The sequence below is a fragment of the Nylanderia fulva genome, unplaced genomic scaffold, assembly GCF_048542155.1.
Source record: "Nylanderia fulva isolate GAGA-0341 unplaced genomic scaffold, ASM4854215v1 Scaffold11, whole genome shotgun sequence".
NCBI classification, from domain to species: Eukaryota; Metazoa; Arthropoda; class Insecta; order Hymenoptera; family Formicidae; genus Nylanderia; species Nylanderia fulva.
In genome coordinates, this window is record NW_028189302.1 from 2,083,892 (window position 1) to 2,097,667 (window position 13,776).

At 28.9% G+C, this 13,776-nt stretch overlaps 1 protein-coding gene across 4 annotated transcripts in view; it reads left to right on the forward strand.

Moving 5' to 3' along the window:
- The window catches only part of LOC114931552 (glutamate receptor ionotropic, kainate 2), a 191,613-nt gene that overhangs the window by 46,088 nt on the left and 131,749 nt on the right, over positions 1–13,776 (forward strand). The gene's annotated exons all lie outside the window — the stretch shown is intronic.

Here is a 13,776-nt window from a genome sequence, read left to right on the forward strand (position 1 = left end):
TCCTAAACGCCTATTAGAGTCGAGATGAAGGGGGACGATTTATCGGGCAAAATCATGATACTCGTGCGAGAATATCTCGGGGTGTGTCTTGAATATCACGAGCGTCCTTATGTAGTCAACGTGCAATGTAAGGAACGTTACCGTAAGCAAAATTTATCATCTTGACAGCATGTATATATAAACCAACCGAGAATAATAGGCTCGCTCGTGGCTCGTCATTATTAAAGTACCACATACTCATTATTATCCTTTTTCGTCCTTCGCTATCGGATACGGTAAACAACCGTATCTGATTCGTTTCATGGCATCATTAAAAGCATTTTCCACGCCTCCTGTCCGATATATGAGAAAATTTCGGAGACAAAATTTATTGTTGTCTTTACACGCTGAAAATATTTCTATGATATGCTTCAGCATGTTGGTTCTTTTATACTACTGACAATCCGTTAATAATAGTATTAATATTATATAGGTAAAAGTATTTTACCTATTTTTGTTATCACACACACACACATATGATAATCCCATAAATTTTTTATATGAATTTATTAATTAAATTTAATCACTAATTTAATTAATTTATAAATTATAATATATAAATTAAATTTATATAAAAAACTAGATATCATAAAAAATGATTAAAATATCGTATTATGATAACAAAAAATTTCTATTTTCATTTTTTGCAAGAAAATTCTCGAAACGAGCTTCTTTTCAAATATATGGTGAAATGTAGTACAGATTCGTTAGTTTCGTTGTTCTAACAAAAGCAGAATTTACTGTAATCCTGCAAAAGTCGAGCAGATTTAGCATTTCTTTGTTTTTCTAGTAAATATCCGGATTTGCGTCATATTTAACTCTTTATAAAGAACTCTTTTATTCGTCGAAAATAAACGGAATGAAAAACTCTAATCTAGGTCGACACCATCGTTTCTGATCGAATAGCAACACAATTATTATATGCACTACAAACGTTATAACTGTTCGATGTAGATGATTAGTTTTCGATATTTGCCTTCGGCTAATATTGATGACAGATTCATTAACAAGCTGCCTTTATAATTTTACCTTCAATTTCGGATCTAAATTTTGCCAGGGAATCCATATTGTTTAATAAAAACAACGTATTCCATATAAATGAGGTGTATATTCACAGATATGAGATATGTATAAGACGTATTTTTAGTTGATTGGTTTTTATTTTTGTATTTTAAATATCGCGAATCACTGAATTCATAATACTAATATTAATTATAATAACAGCAAAAGTTTGATACTGTCTTTGACTATATAATATTTTAAAATAAGATTTGAAGGGTCTGATATTAAACAATATTATAGTAATATTGTATTTTCTCTATGTTGTCACAGAAGTTTTGATATGACGTCTGGAACGCGATATTTGAACGTGGCTTTGTTATATCCTTTCGCATGTAAGCACGCAAACTACATTCATGAAATCCGATTTATTCAAATTTATTTTTCAATGTAATTTATTATATATTTTCATTTTTATGTTGCATATATACAATACTTTTAACCCACGAGCTTTGTAATCCGATTTTTCTGTGCTTATTTTATAAAAAATGTTGTATCAGGTTCATTTTATATGCCTTTCTAAAATTTATTTCGTTAAAACACAATATGCGGCCTACATAACATTTTTATAATTGTTAAATCAGAGGATTATATATTGCAACACTGTATTGCAATTTCGGAATATTAAATTTTAAAGCACTATTTTATGTTATTTATTTATAATTATTTATATTATTAAATAATTATATTATTAAATAATTTTAATGAAATTAACTCTTTACATTATTATAATGTGATTTAAATTTTTCCATATATCTGGATAAAGTTATTCTTGGAATATGAAGCTGATCAGCTGTTGCTCTTATACTCTTTCCTTCTTTTAAAATGGCATTTGCAGCTGTTTGAAGTCGTTCCTGCGTTGTAGAAGCTCTATTTGTCTTTCGCTTATATGTATACGCATTCTAAAATAAATAAACAGCAAAATTACTATTTAAATTAATACATTATTTTACTATATATGTGGGGTAAGTTGGGCCACTGTCACAACAAGTCCCGTCTATGAATTTTTCAATATATATCCTTATAACTCGCATATTGTTTAAAAATATGCAATTTGTACAATAGCCTCAAATAATATAATAATAACAAATATTAAAATTTATTTTACTTATTTTAAAATTTATATTACTTACTTCAATTTTTTCTACCCTCTCGTTAACGTTTGAGACCAAAACTCAGCAACGACAAAAAGTTCACAAACAAGGTATAAAAACACATATGTCGTGTGTCCGTCCGTCTCGAGTGACTGAACGCGACTAAACTCGGTGCGCGATATCATCGTTATAAAACGCTCTTGCACGTGCAAGCTCGTTCCTGTACGCATCTTTGTTTCTGAATAACCCAGCCATTGACCTACTTGCCCCAACTAGCTTCGGTCTACCCTACACATATCTCGAATAAAAATATCTTTCCATCGAGCTTCTTTAAATATTGAATATACACACGTGAATATGTTATTAATTGTTTGTTGATGGAAGATAAATCAGATGCATCTCTAAATTCGAACGATGATATGACATACGTATACATACGCTTTCAATTGCTCGCAACCAGGGAAACTTTAGTCGTTGATATTGGCGAATTCGTAGCTCGGAATTGCCACGTAGATCGATAGAATGTGTACATGTATCGTGTACCACTTTGGTTGGGAAGCCACTTCGAAACCAATCCATAGTCTGCTTGTAGCGCCGAGGGTTTTCTCTAGTGACTTTTCATGGACCCGTTGGTTCATCCACGGTAGCACGAGATAGTCGAATTTATTTATTTCGAAGTTACGTGCTCCGAAAATTAAATATATTGTACATATATATATATATATATATATATATATAATGCGTGAAAAAAATACGCTACAATAATCAAATAATCTTCGTTTCTCGTTAATTGCAATTGGACTTTATACAAATAAAGATTCCGATTTTGAGACTTTATTCAGATATTCTTTTAATATAATTAGTCCAGTAAAATTAGATTTGAAAAGAGCAAAACTTCATAAAAATTAGGAACAAGCTGAATTTTTGTGGAGACCTTTAATGAAATCCTGAAAAGTACCCTTAATTTCATCCAGCGCGTTTTTTTATGGGGAGTAAATTTTATTTGTTTGCCATTATCTCGAAAACTATCAATTTTTTGAAAAAAATAGTTATTATTAAAATTGTAGTTCATAAAATTCTCTACAAAAAAGGTAATTATACTTTTTGTCGTACAACTAATTGTTTCTGAGTAAAAAACGGGTTCGTAAAAAATACGTACTCCTTATTTCCACACCATTGCAAGGGTAGAGTACTGGGCGCGTTTTTTCGCTCTATATCTTTGAAACGGTTAATTCCACGAAAAAAAAGTATAATGATCTTTTTGTAGGGAATTTTATGAGTTACAATTTTGTTAATAACTATTTGTCTCGAAAACTTGATAGTTTTCGAGGTAATGGCCAAGAAACTAAAATTTACTTCCTTCTATTCTCCCATAAAAAACGCCCTGAATGAAATTAAGGGTACTTTTCAGGATTTTATTAGAACATTGAAATAAAGGTCTCCACAAAAATTCAGCTTGCTTCTAATTTTTATGAAGTCAAAATCTAATTTTACTGGACTAAATATAGAGTTGTCAATTATTTTGTCTATCTGTAATAAAATTTAACGAAGACGTGAAACGTCTTTCCTGAATCGACAGAAATAAACCGTATCTCTCGAATCGATCGGAAGCAGTATTAGTGCATCGCTCGTTTTCCCATAGAATGAGATCACCATACAAATATTAACGTAGCAATATGCATCGCGCATAGAAAATCCGATAACCAGCTTTCATATAGTATAGTGTGCATATAACCGTAAAGGTCTACGAAAAAAAGAACGTATTCTTTGGCGCAGATAACGTCAGTTTGCAATATCCAACGATCATCGCCGCGATCTCTACGTGGACCATTTGCATGACCACGTGCATACACTTATGCAAACAACGCCGTATTTAAGGCGACGCGACAAATAATAGTACCAGTCAATGGACGCGATTCTCGGTTAAGCTCTTTACTTACATTATTCGCCACATTTTCTCCTATCTCATCTTTAATAACGATCTCTCACTTTGAGTAAAAGCGTGTCGCAAATTTAAAAAATCGATGACAATTTTCATTCAGAATTGGAAGTGCTTTTTAATGATGTTGAAATATAAGTTTTTATTTTTCTATTGTACATTTTATTTTAATTAATTTTAATAATTTTTATTTTTTTATTCCAATTTCTTTTTTATTACGAATCGGATTTTCAATTATTTGAAAATGGGATTTTATCGCCGATTTACATTTGTGTGTGTAGTTTTATATACTTAATTTTAAAAAATAATTAATAATTTTTTTTTTTTAAAGAGAACCCGTTTTGTCAAAATTCAAAGTGAGAGAAACATAAACACATAATTTCCAAAATTATCGTCAGATAAAGGAGACCCAACGCTGTCACGTCGCGTGTTCGAGAGCTCCTCTCGAACAGGTCGCTCCCGATTTCTCTTACAAGCACTGCTTGTCTTCGAATTAATAATGTTCTAGATTTTCGATACGAAGGTTTCTCGGTCACGACTATGTATGTACATCCGAGAACTTTCGACCGTGAGCTGCTTTAGAGCTTTTTGTGAATAAGAAAAGCTGGCATTGTCGATAAGCTTACAATCTCTAGCATGGCTTACATAACTTGGATGCAAATAAATAATTGAGGCTTGATATTTATAAATAGATTTAAATTCACATTAGAGAGCGAAAAAAACTCTGAAGACTGATAAAAAATTAAATTGAATGTAAGCGATACGAAACAACAGGAAATTAAATCGCTTCAACGAAAGTAGCAAGTGTGGGCGTATCAAATAACTTGACTTTATTAAATAAAAATATTGCTGTAATAAAGTGACGCGTGTATTATAATATAAAAAAATAATATATACACGTGAACTAGACAAATGGCCCTTAATTTAACTTGTACAATTTACTCAGCTTTTTTGTACGTGCTACAAAAAATATTGCCATAATAATAACGAACGTAATGTACTTAAAAAAATATAACGTACACATGAACTAGATAAATGATTCGCGCAGACAAAGGTTGCGTGAAATCTGATGTCATCGAGAGAGATGAGAAAAATCTGAGGGAAGACTTAAATATAAAGAAAAGCGTCTGGCGAAGAGAAAGAGAAAGAAAGCAGCATCCACCACGCCGAACGTAAAAATTCATTTGTCAGATAAGGGATGAGGTTCACTATTGTCGTCCACTTATCCCTTTTTGATGCGTCATAACAGCTGAATATGCCACCGTGAAATCTGCAAGTAATGAGTGTTACAGCAAATCCCGCGAATTTGACTTTCAGTTTAATCCTCTGAGAGTGAGCATACAGTTTAGTTGAGCGCGACGCTGCCATCATGACCACTGCTTGCTTGCTCAACAATTTAAACTTTGGGGTGAGGGCATTTGCGAGTTGCGATTGTATCGATCGAATAATCAGCCGAGTAAATACATATCTAAAAATTTATTATTTATAAATAATTTGCATACATTTTTATTTTATATGAGGTCTATTTTATAGAAATTTGTATAAGATATATTTATCTAAGAAATTTATATATACAGATTTATTTATATGTATAAATATGTAAATAAATAAATTTCTATATTCTATAAAATTATTACAATATATAATGAATTTATATAAATTTCTATAAAATTTATATATGAACTCTATTTTATATAAATTTATATAAAATATTTATATAAGAAATTTATATATATAAATTTATTTAATAAATATAAATATACAAATATATAAATATATAAATAAATAAATTTCTATAAAATTTATATATAAAAAAATATATATCATATGATGATGCATATAGGAATACACGCGAACACAAATGAAGAATCAACTCGAGTTACGATTTTTCCGCGTTTCCATTATATCTTGACATAGAAAAAAAACGAGTGAAAGAGGCAGAAAGAGCGAGAGAATGATGGGAAAAAATTTCCAATCGATATTGTTTGCAATTATTGGTCGCATCACGTTTCTTAATACTTTAATCTTTCTCTTTCTTTTTTTATATCCTATCGGAAAATCCTCCCCGGATACGAAACCGGAGGACATGTTTATCGATTTAGCTCTTCGAATTTTTCTTGCTGTCGCGTGCGAAAGCGGATTTGCCCCGCCGCTTGTAAATAAATCCTGGGATATAATACCGGCGGCAGAATAAAAGGCTTAGGGCCATATTTCAGTCTTATAATCTGCGTTTTCCGTTGCGCTTCTATTGTGTATATATATATATATATATATATATATATATAATAAATGTTATAAATATAAATTTCTACTCTCACTTTCTTATCTCTTAAGAATTGCATCTAATCAGGGTTGGGCAGATATGTATCTTATAAAGTATCTGAGATACGTGTATTTAAATATATATCTTATTTAAATACCGAATAATCAAGTATTTCGAATTTTGGCTATTATATATGTTTATTTTAATTATTATTATTTTATAAAGTTTAAAGTTCAAATAAATAAACTTATATCTTTCAAAGTATCGAAATTAACTTACTTATATTATTTTCATATAATTCTACCGTCAGACTATATATATATATATATATATTATACTATGATGATTTAAAAAATATCATTTTTTAAATAATAGTAGATAATCTTTTTAATTACTTTTTAATTACTATTAAGTGAGTAGTATATAATAAGAAAATTTTAAAAATAATTGTATTTAAAAGTATTTATAATGTATTTAAATACAATTAGTAACTATGATTTAAAAAATTTCATTTTTTAAATAATAGTAGCTAATCTTTTTAATTACTTTTTAATTACTATTAAGTGTATAGTACATAATCAGAAAATTTAAAAAATAATTGTATTTAAAAGTATTTATAATGTATTAAAATACAATTAGTATTTAAATATACGTCAAACATATCTTGTACTTAAATATTTTGTTTCTGCCCAACCCTGCACGTAATATTATCCTCGCATCTGTATCTCTGTTAAATGTAAGTTTTAATTTTAGTTGCTCTTTTTCTTTCCCCACTCAATCGTTTTAATCTAAAATCAGTTTTCCCAAATCTCAAATTTAATAATCATGGCACAAAGTCTGCGTTTACACCGAAACTGAATGAGTGTTCCCTGTTGACCAAGGAACGTTACGTCAAAGCGCACTTCCGGCGACGGAAAGAGGAAATCGAGAGTCACTTTATATCGACGTTTCCTCAAATTTCATTTCCCCCTCTCGGAAATACCGCGAGATGAAAAGAGTGATGGTAGGTGGCGCTTCGAAGAAAAGCTTGAGAAGGCGGAAGGAAACGCGAAACCAATATCGGAACGGAAACGAAGCAGACTTGTCTTGAGCTCGCGGACACGTTGCAAGTGGAATAACACGGGTCGTCTCCAGCCCCTGGAACAAATTTAATCGGGAATTTCCCGAGGACACCCTTTTTTTACCGCGCGAGAGAGCGAGGGATTTGAAAGCGCACGAGCGACACTTTTGCATTCGCCTAAGTTAGTAATGTCATTACGTATATAGCACGGGGCTTCCTCGAGTTCCTCCCTTGATGCGAAAGCGACGATATATATGAGATATAAATATATGTATAGAGACTGTACGCTGTTATTGAACGCTTTGGAAATTTTATTCGATGTCTTTATTATGTATAAAAAATCTCTTCTTGCTGAATCATCGCTGATGCAACGTTTCGCAAACATTTTTGCTGAGAAGAGAACGTGCCACGTCATGTGAAAAATTATGATATTTATATGGGAGGGGAATTTAGGTTCGTCCAGGAAGATGATTTCTCATTCGAAAATAATCGTAAATAAATTTTGTAGGTAATTTTTGTTTTATTTTTTTTAATGCGATTTTAGGAAGAGAATAATATTTTCTTCATATGACAGGGAAAATACTTTTGAAATTTAGAGAATTAATATATTTTTTTAAGCTTGAATAATCTCTAATAGTTTATTGAATTCATCTCGACAATTATTATTATATAAAATTATAAAAATACAAAGTTCTGTTTAATTAATGTAAATGATTTAATATCATTTAAGTTACATCAAAGACCAAAAAGAAAAAAATACTATCTCTTCTGTACATGTTTTAATATAATTACATTATTTTATATAATTCTATATAATATTATAATACAAGATTTTTAGAAATTATTCAACTTTAAAATAGTTTAAATATATTGAAACTCAAAAATTTCTCGAAAACATTTTTTAAAAAAATTGCATTCTACATTTTCGATTTAATTCCACGAAGATTCATATAATTCGTTTCATGTAATAAAAGGCTTATACCATATTTTTCACTAGTGGAAGAGAGAGAGAGCGAGAAAGAAGTTAATGAATAAATTGATAAATAGCGGCATTCTGTTCTCTTTGAACAAACGAATTAACAGCGGCTTAATCTTTAATTCTTCCCAGCTGATTAATCGAATCTCGCGCGGGTGAAGCAAGCTACGGGGAAAACACCATAGCGTGTATATATCCCTGTAACGGGGAGATGTACGAAGATAGCTTGGGAAGCTGCAAAATTGATTCAATGAGCAAAGAGATTTAACGCGCAATTACTCTGATTGAACGAAGCTGATGGTCCGGGATCCGTCGGCAGAATTGCCGACGTCAAAGTACAGAGCGGCACTCGACCCTCCCTCATTAAGAGGACTGAAAAGAGAAAGAGAGAGAGAGAGAGAGAGAGAGAGAAATCCAACAAGCGCCGGACATCTTTGCGCTATACACACATTATTGTTCCTCCGAAAACAATACGTCTTTGTCTATGATTCGTTTGTCACCGTATATTCAAAATATGTCCACAGGGTTTCTGATTAAATATTAAATTATATCCAGGGTTCGGCAGATACTTGGAAACAAAATGTTTGAATACGAGATACAAGATACTGTTTGACATATATTTAAATACTAATTGTATTTAAATACATTTATAAATACTTTTAAATACATTTATAAATACTTTTAAATACAATTATTGTTTTAATTTTCTGATTATATACTATATACTTAATAGCAAAGTAATAACAAAAAGATTTTCTACTATTTTTAAAAAAATGAAATTTTTTTAATTGTAGTAATAGTAGATGGTTTTATTGTAATTACTTTAATTATAGTAATTTAATTAATAATAAAAATATATATTACTTAAATATATGTTATTACTTTAATATTAAGTATAATATAGTTTTAATTAAATTAAATATTAAATTATATCCAGGGTTGGGCAAATACTTGGAAACAAAATATTTGAATACGAGATACAAGATACTGTTTGACATATATTTAAATACTAATTGTATTTAAATACATTTATAAATACTTTTAAATACAATTATTGTTTTAATTTTCTGATTATATACTATATACTTAATAGCAAAGTAATTACAAAAAGATTCTCTACTATTTTTTAAAAAATGAAATTTTTTTAATCGTAGTAATAGTAGATGGTTTTATTGTAATTACTTTAATATTAAGTATAATATAGTTTTAATTAAATTAAATATTAAATTATATCCAGGGTTGGGCAGATACTTGGAAACAAAATATTTGAATACGAGATACAAGATAATGTTTGACATATATTTAAATACTAATTGTATTTAAATACATTTATAAATACTTTTAAATACAATTATTGTTTTAATTTTCTGATTATATACTATATACTTAATAGCAAAGTAATTACAAAAAGATTCTCTACTATTATTTAAAAAATGAAATTTTTTTAATCGTAGTAATAGTAGATGGTTTCATTGTAATTACTTTAATATTAAGTATAATATAGTCTAACGGTAGAATTATATAAAAATGATATCAAAAGTAAGTTAATTTCAACGCTTTGAAAGATAAATTTATTTATTTGAACTTTAAACTTTATAAAATAATAATAATTAAAATAAGCATATAATAGCATACACATGTAATTACATAAAAATATTTAAATACAAGATACATTTAAATTAAATAATTAATTACGAAATTCGAAATACTTAATTATTCCGTATTTAAATACTGTATTTAAATAAGATACACATTTAAATACGTATTTCAGATACTTTAAGATACATATCTGCCCAACCCTGATTATATCTCACAATTAGATAGCATAATGATGTAGAGAAAGAAAGAAAAAATACGTTGCTTTTTGTATAAAAAAAAAAAGAATTTAAAATTATACACGAAAAAGAGAAACTTTCAAAATTTTTTGTTTAGAGAGCTCATGTGATAAAAATTTTTTTCACTTTTATTTAATACATGAATGCGATTTCCACGTTCTTATAAAAAACTGAATGAAATTAGGACTTACTTTGTCGAATATATTTCTCTCTTTCTTTATCTTCTTTTAAATCTTGTGTCGAGATTTTTATAGAGAATATTTGTTTTTATCAGCACACATAGAAGGAATAATTTCGAGAGTAAAACTTTCACATTCTTTACATAAAATATTTTTGCCCCGTTGGATTATTTAATGGATACGTTACGCAACCACCTGTTGCAGTAGTAGTGAATTGTGCGAATTCGAAACTGGCAAATAAATATGATGAAGTTTTACTATCGTTTCTCGGAGTGCGTTTGATCGTTTGATCAACATTGATATATTTTATAACGAAGGTTTCTCTTAGGAAATTTGCCGATTTTGTCGCAAAATTCAGCGAATAAGCACGTTCGCATATATAAATGACAAGTTATCCGCCTGAAGCGACTCGAAGAATAGTATCGCGAAAGTTTATCAATTTCAAATTTCAAATTACGATGATACTTTGTGCAACGTAAGCAACGAGATACTGATTTTACTTGCAAATGAAAGATAATCTAATTGTAAGTCAAAAGCAACAAGCGTTGGATATTAAATTTTATTAATTTTCATTAAAATTTTAATTGACAAATAATCCTAATTATTCAATAATAAAAATTAATCAATCATTATATATGTAACCAAGATTAATTTAATCGATTAATAATATTAATCAGTGTAGAATTAATCGAAGCAAAATAATCAGTTAAATTTTTTTAGTATTATTTTCTTCTGCTTCTGTTGCATAAAACGCTTGAAATATTTTGCTCACGTTTTTGTTTTTGGAATAAATTCTTTTCTATTTCTTGCGAAAAATGAAATACATGTATATGTTTAATATGTGAAACACCGAGTTAGTTGAAGAAAAACATACACGCGCAAGTAATAAGATTTTTCAGATAACGTTGATCAACTAACGTCGAAACGAGATCACGAGTAGCTTAATTTACTAAAGACGAAAGAAAGGAGAAAGATCTCGAGAGCACTTTATTCCTCTTTTCTTGCTCTCTCACTTTATTTTTTTTTCTCTCATTTTTCGCTACATCTCATTTTTTTCTCACATTTTTTCCATTGAATAAATGACAAACCAAATTAATAAACAAATAAATTTACAAGTTTTCTTCTTGATATCATGTGCAAATATTAAACATGCTAAAGGAAAAATTATATAACCAATAAAATAAATAACTAGTTATTTCATATATCTACAGTTTATGTTTCGAACCATTTGCATGTACTTATAAATATTAGCTTGTTTTACGAAATGCTTGAAGAACGTTGTTTAATGTACTCAATATAATATTCACCGTTATCAGTTCTGTTGTTGACACTTATTACAAATGAGATCGAATACGCAAAGCAAATTAGCACATGGAATATATTTTAATATAAACCGCATGCAACATACAGATATTTGTTGATATCATTGTCATCTGATAATTAATAATATTAAAGTCAAGAATTGCGAATATAGACGCGCGTTGTATATTTGTGATTATTAACATTCGCAATATTAATGTCCTATTTGTATACTTATTTATATATATTTTGAAATTTAATTTCGTCATTACAAGTATTTGCATCACAAATATTAAACAATGAGTTGCACAACCTTGTCAAGCTTATTGATAGCAGATTCTCCAATTTATACATAATCAATATATTACTTGTGCTATAATAAATACACATTTATATATTAATACTTATTGTTAGTATATTTCATGTGTAAATTTAACTATATACTTATCTATACATTTTTGAATGATATGAAAAAAAATTAAGAATATTTAAAAATTCGGAAAATATAAAAATTTTGTATTCTATGATTTTTTAAAGAAAATACATAAAATCTTTTTAATAGCGCGCTATTTGGGGCTTCAAACATATATAACAATGAGATTTTAAAATAGAAAAAATTTAAATATAGATATTTTTTTAACTGAGTAACTATTTTAAACTTTTGTTTATTTAAATTTTAATTAAATTTTATTTAATTTAATTTTAATTAAATTTTTATTTATAATTTCTAATCTTATAAATCGATTACACATACATAAAAAGTATTGTTCATTTAAATATTATTTATATTAAAAAGTAAATACTTCCTCTTTCTAAATTCTAATAACCATTATAAAAATTTGTTATAAAAATTTCCGTCAACTTTTCTAGCGATAATATAAACAAAATGTGCCTCTCTCTCCTCGATCGCGTGAAAATGTTGAAATATATGCAAAGTCGCTACGATTAATGCCTAAGAAGTTATTAGCAAATTGAAGGGATGATGGGGAAATGATGAGACACGAAAACGGCTCATCGCGCCGAACGTGATGCCAGGATGGTACTTTGAAAATTTAATGAGCTGCGTTCTTCTCCCGACTTCGTCGTCAATGTGAGAAGAAACGGTCCTCGGCGCCGACAAAGTTGAAAGTTGCCGAGGAAAGGCCATTCCCGCGAAAAGTTGCAAAGTTAATTAGCATGGCGCACCTTTCACGGGGATGCTCGACGCGGTTGTTAAGCTTTCGGCTACCGGTATATACGATAATCTGAAGGGACGTAAAGGAAAAGAGGCCGCCGCCAATAAAGCTGCTCGTTATATGCGATGCGCAGGGTACGGTAAAATAATACGCCCTTGCATTATTCCCTGGAAAACTCACTTTACTAACTGCGAGGGTGGTATTAGAGATCGCTGCACAAATTCTTGCCGTTTTGTATATATAGAGTTACAAAATTATCGGCCCTTTTTGCATTTGTGAATAATATTTTAGAAATATATTTAGGCCAGATGTTTGTAGAATAATGATTACACACGTGGATGTGGATTCAAAAATATTCATTTTATTCTTTAACTATAAAAGAAGAATATTTTGAAAATTACTTTTTGCTCGAAATATATTTTTGCACTGAAAAGCACCTATTTCATTCGAATAAGTATTTATTTCAATACTGCGAAATGAATCATTTATTTGAAACTAATAATATTTATTTGATATAAGAAAATCCTTTCCAAAACAAATACATATTTATTTGTTTCAAATAAATGATTCATTTGGCAGTATTGAATTAAATATGTATTAATTTAGTCATTTTTAAGTGTAGTTATGATATTATTATTAATGTTTGTTTAATGTAAAATAATAATAAAATATAGAGAATGATATAGAAAAATAGAAGAATAATAAAACGATGCGGAATAATATTTTACGATACAGAATTTTACAATAACGTATTAAAGATTTATATAAAATTTATAGTATAGTCTAATAATATTTTTGATAACAAATGGCCACTTTTGGCCCTTGCATTAATCCGTGGAAAACTCACTTTACTAACTG